Source organism: Cajanus cajan, chromosome 9 (assembly GCF_000230855.2).
Source record: "Cajanus cajan strain Asha chromosome 9, NIPB_CcT2T_4, whole genome shotgun sequence".
NCBI lineage: Eukaryota > Viridiplantae > Streptophyta > Magnoliopsida > Fabales > Fabaceae > Cajanus > Cajanus cajan.
In genome coordinates this window covers 31,465,206-31,471,295 of record NC_138525.1, presented here as the reverse complement: position 1 = coordinate 31,471,295, position 6,090 = coordinate 31,465,206, and positions in this window count along the sequence as shown.

The following is a 6,090-nucleotide window of genomic DNA, read 5'->3' as shown; positions in this document are numbered from 1 at the left end:
CTAATCTAAACATATTAAATTTTCATCATCATGTATTACGGTTATTTATCTATCTTTTTTTACTGTCATAGATTTACAATAATATTCGATCAAATTCAACACTACGAATTAAAAAACATGTCACACATAAAAAAAATCCCCAAAGTTAATGACTATAAATGAAAACATAGAAACCATACATTAGAGTATCAATATTAAGGAGAAAATGAAACTTAAAACAACATAAAAGATTCACATCAATTTTTAACTTGTAAATGTACAAAAGATATCAATACAGAAAGGTAGATACAACAAAAGGTCTTCACTCAATAAAGAGTTTAACGTCTAAATACAAAGATATTTAACAAAAAAAAAATACTTCAAGATAACTTAATCATCATGGATTCTAATAAAAAAGGTTTGATGGATCTTCCAAAAGTCAAAAAGTTAGCATAACATTTGGTTTTAAAACATTACACATAACAAAATGTACCATCCTTTGAAAATAAATTGCTCATTAACTTCTTGTGGTTTTCTTCAACAAATATTCATATTCATCATCCTTGTCATATTTCAATAAAATCTTTTGTTGATCCATTAGTATGAAATTTTTTATGATGCTAATTGGAATAACATAATGTACAACAATAATATATTAATCTTCAACAACAAATAAAAATATTTTCATTAAGGACTTTAAAAACAAAAAATAAAAACTGAGAAGAATTTGTTGTCTATATGCATCAACTTTAGACATTTTCTTCCTCCAAGTTCTTCCAGAGTGAACAACTTTCAGATAATATTGAATTTCTGCACAACCATTATAAAAAATAGGCATAACATGCTTTTCATGAATGTCATCTAAATTATTTGATTCTTTTATCAGCATTGAATAATGAAACTTAATTTTGTTGAAAGAAAATATTTTAAAGAAAAATACATTACTACTAATGTAATGGATCAAAGCTTATGATCACAATTTAACTAATAAAATTAAAAAAACTTGAACCATTCTTGATATAGCCAATGAATTTCCATCTTCTATTTTATATGACTTGATAATGAACTTGTTTGCCACAGAATCTATTAAGGTTCCATCACTCATAAGTAAATCCTCTAACCAAAACAAATAAAAAGTTCGTCCAAGTTTGATATAATCCTACATAGATTTTACATTTATAAATACATGAATAAAAAAATTCAATGATAAATTACAATGACAGAAATAATACTTGTTTAAACTGATATACCACCTTTATGATTTTAAAAAAAAAATCTATTGAGAATTTAAATTTTGTACTAATAGAGAATATTGGATAATCAACTTCAAAATTTTCTCCATCAAAAATTTTAACATGGAATATATTTCTTCCTATGAAATGAAACATCATTGTATGAGTTAAATGAAATCCATAAAGCTCACAAATTTTTAAACCACCCTTAACAAAATGTGTTTACAAACTTTGGAAGCAACATGAAGATCAATGAAATTTCGATTAGGATCAAGTACACTTGCTAACAGATCTTGACCATATTAACGTAAAAAGTCTTGTTAATTCAAATATAAGAAACTTACATTTGTAGTTAACTTCTCTCTTAATAGATTTGTTAAACTTAAAAGACAAAATATCTATCCTTTTTAAATGTCCGCTTTAAATATGAAAAATACTTAATATAACAACCAACACTTTAATATATATATATATATATATGTGTGTGTGTGTGTGTGCGCGCGCGTGTGTGGGTGTGTGTGTGTTTGTATGTATACATCATTCATAATTATATATATACAAAATATATATTTTTTGATTTCACACTAGTGTCTTATGACTTCACCTTAAATTAATCTAGTTTGATCGGGAGATAAGTAAAGCCTTTAGCTAAAGATCATTTTCGCCAAGGATTAAACTTAGACACTTAATAGAAAGTAATAAATTATTTGTAAATATTACATTTTGACATATTGTATAATTACATTGTTAGTTATTTTATTTTGACATATTGTAAAAATCAATAGACTCTTCTTGCAATCTCTCACATGATATATCTTAAGTATAAGAAATGAAACGAGAAATGTAAGATTTTACAAAATGATAATGATAAACTCAAGAAAGACATGTCAAGCACTACAAGAGAGATACAAACTCTCAAAGAAAAGATCATTAGTAGTGTCCCACCTAAAGTTACAACATTAGAGGCTAAAAACGTACAACTTAGGAGGGACCTAGCTAAATTTGTTGATGGGTTTCTAAATTAAACATGCTTTTAAAACATAAAAGACTTTCATTAAACAAAAGTGGTCTTGGCTTTGATCCTATATTTGGGACATCTCAATCCAAACCTAAGACTACTTTTTGCAAGACCAATGGAAAAGGAGGAAAAACTCCAAGCAAACAAAAAGACAAATTTAAGGGTGTGGATATTAATAGGAAAGGACCCAAAAAATTTGGATACCAAAGTCACAAATATTTTTTGTTGCAAATATCCTTGGTGGGAAAAAGAAGGATTCACACTAGTACGTAGACAATAGTTGTGATGGAAACTTGATTAAGAACCAGATTTGTGTTGGTGTCTTCTCCAAGTTCCTCCCTAGATCTTCGGCTCCTTGATTCTCCTTAAGCTTTATTGAAGCTTCCAATGGAGTTAGAAGCTTCAAGGTTCACCTTAGAAGGTGAAGAACACTCTCAAATGGCACCACTCCTTGGAGGAAGATTAGCCATTTCAAAACTTTCCACACTCTTGTATGAAGAAGATAAGAGAATTGGATTAAAATCAAATAGGTTTGAGACTTTTGGAAGAGAGAAAACTCAGAGAAAATTTTGGAATTCTCTCAATAGATGCATCAAAAGTGTTTACAAAGTGAAGGAAAAGACTTATATAGTGAGGTTGTGGCTTGTGGTGCAAGTTAGGCTAACTATGGTTCAAGGAGAACCATGGTTAGCCTTTTTACACTCAAGTTAACCGATCTAGTAACTTGGAAGCTTGTGGAACAATATTTAGCTTTGAAGCTTGGGAATCAAGCTAAGCTAGAAGCTTGTAGCACAAGCTATCCAAGTATGTGGGGGAAGCCTAGGTAATTTCGGCCAAGGTAGGAGAGCTAGGCGCCCAAGCTTATTTCCTTCATTTAATCCAATCCAAAACTCTTAGAATTGGTTTAGTTAGGTTCACCAAATGATGGTGAGACCTAGCTAAATCAATTCTTTGGAAAAAAAATGGAGGAAAACAAGCCTAATATGTAAAATTTAGCCTAGGCCTACTAAATGCCCAATTACTAGCTACACCTACATACTTTACTATTTGTCGCCCCATTTCTACTACTAAAAATATAAAAATTAATGACCTTTAATACAAGGTCAAATGGAGCAAAAGTTTCGAAGTAACATACCTTCAAATTCCAAACGGATAACCTATAAGAAAATAAAGAAAGTACCTCACAAATATAAAGGTAAAATACACCTATATAAGTAACTACTATGTACAAGCATCATACAATGTATACAATGAAAACTAAGAGATTAATGAGACGAATCATACTCAATGCTCATAAAGAGCATACGTCTAAGAAGCACCTCCTCTATAGAAGCCTCCTAACCATGGACCTAGTTAAAGGCCCAATGGTTTTCATGTGTGCAGCCTCCTTGGATGGTCCTCCATCAAGTTGTTCACGACATATGATGGGAGAAAGGTCTATGTTCCTATGTTTCCAACCTCGTGAAGGGTTCGTCTCCTTTGGAGGAAGCGAAAAAGGAAATATCATTGATATAGTTAAGATAGGTAAAAACTATATACCTACTATAAATAATATTTTGTATGTTAATAGATTAAAGTATAATTTAGTTAACATAAGTCAATTTTGTGACAACAAATATGCTGTATCTTTTGACAAAGATGCATGCATAGTCAAGCAAGATGACAAATATGTGCTTTTTACTACCTTTAGAAAGAATAATCTTTGAGATTAATCTGAAAAATCTGGGCAAACTAAATATAACATGTTTAGTTTCTAGAGAAGATGAAAGATGGATTTGGCACAAAACCAATTGGATATGTCAATATGAAACATGTTTCAAAATTAACCAAAAAGTGTTTAATAAAAGGATTGCCTGAGATTTCATGGAAAACTTATATTCTCTGTGAAGCTTGTCAGAAGGGGAAACAAATTAATTAAAACATCTTTTAAATCCAGAAAAGTTATTTCCACTTTTAGACCCTTAGAACTATTACATATGAATTTATTTGGTCCTACCAAAACTTTAAGTTTGGGTGGTAAGAAGCATGCATTTGTCATTGTGATGAATATTCAAGATATACATAGGTTTACTTCCTAGCCCACAAACACAAGTCTTTCAAAATGTTTGAAATATTCTATAAATGTGTTCAAAATGAAAAAAAAAAAGATTTTTGCATCTCTACCATAAAAAATAATCATGGAAATAAATTTGAAAATTCTGATTTCAAAATCTTTTGTGAAAAGAATGGTATCCTTCACAACTTCTCTTCATTAAGAACTCCTCAACAAAATAGGGTAGTTGAAAAAAAAAAAAGAATTGGACTTTGCAAGAAATGGATAAAACTTTGCTTTGTAAAAAATATTTACCAAAAAAATTGTGGGCAAAAGTAGTGAACACAATTTGTTACATTTAAAATAGAATATTGATAAAACCTTTGTTAAACAAGACTCCATATGAATTGCGAAGGGAAAAAAGATCCAACATATCATACTTTTATTCTTTTGGAGGTGAGTGTTATGTCTTAAACACCAAGGATCAACTTGGAAATTTGATTCAAAATTAGGCAAAGGCATCTTCCTTGGATACTTAGATACCTTAAAGGATTATAGAGTTTTTAATTCTAGAACCTCTATGGTAGAAGAATTTATCCATGTGAAGTTAAATGATGCATTAATGACTAATAGAAAACTATCAGATCTAGAATAAGAATTTATAGATTTGCAAATCGATGTAGAGAAGACAAAGGAGCCAAACACTAATCAAATGATGGCTACGCTAGAAAGGTAAACGAATTAGTCATATGAAGCTGTTAGATCTCACATAAATTATAAGTTCGTCAATCGTTACCCACAAGATCAAATTCTTGGTGATAAGATTGAAGGGGTCAAAACAAGTTTTGCTCTTAGAGATAGTGCCTCATATGCCTTGGCGTCAAACATTGAACCAAAAAACATAGATGAAGCCCTTGGTGACAACGACTAGATTCTAGCTATGGAAGAAGAGTTTCATCAATTTGAAAGGAATGATGTATAGACTTTGGTCCCAAGGCCCAAATCATCAAAGCATCATCAAAACAAGATGGGTCTTCAAAAACAAGTTGGATGAGCAAGGTAAAGTGGTAAGGAAAAAAGCCAAATTGGTAGCACAAGGCTATAATCAACAAGAAGGTATAGACTTTATTGAAACTTTTGCACCTGCTGCCAGACTTGAAGATATCAAGATTATTTTAGCTTTTACAACTCACTAAAACATTAAAATTTTTCAAACAGATGTAAAGAATGTTTTCTAAATGGAATTATTGAAGAGGAAGTTTTTTAGGAGTCAGATGGGTTTATAAAAACCAAAATTAATGCAGATGGTTCTATAAACAAATACAAGGCTAGATTAGTAGTGAAAGGATATGCTCAAGTGTTTGGGGTAGAAATTTTAGAAACATTTTCCATCATTGCACGCCTTGATACAATCAGAATGCTACTTGCTTTGCCTTCACACAAAGGATGGAATATTTACCATTTAGATGCAAAATCTACATTTTTAAATGGTTATTTGAAGTAGGAGATATTTATGGAACAGCTAGAGGGGTTTCAAGTCAAGGGACAAGAAGATAATGTTTACAAGCTAAAGAATTCCTTATATAGTCTTAAATACGCCCTTAGGGCTTGGTATGGTAGAATGATTATTATCTTCAAAACCTTAGATTTGTTAAGAGTCCAAGTGAAACTACATATGTGACAATGGCTGGTTTTAATTTAATCATAGTTTTTATCTACGTTGATGACTTACTTGTGATAGGCACCAATGAGAAGCTAATAAAGGAGTTCAAAGTTGAAATGCTCAATGTATTTGAGATGATAGATCTTGGTTTGATATCCTTTTTTGG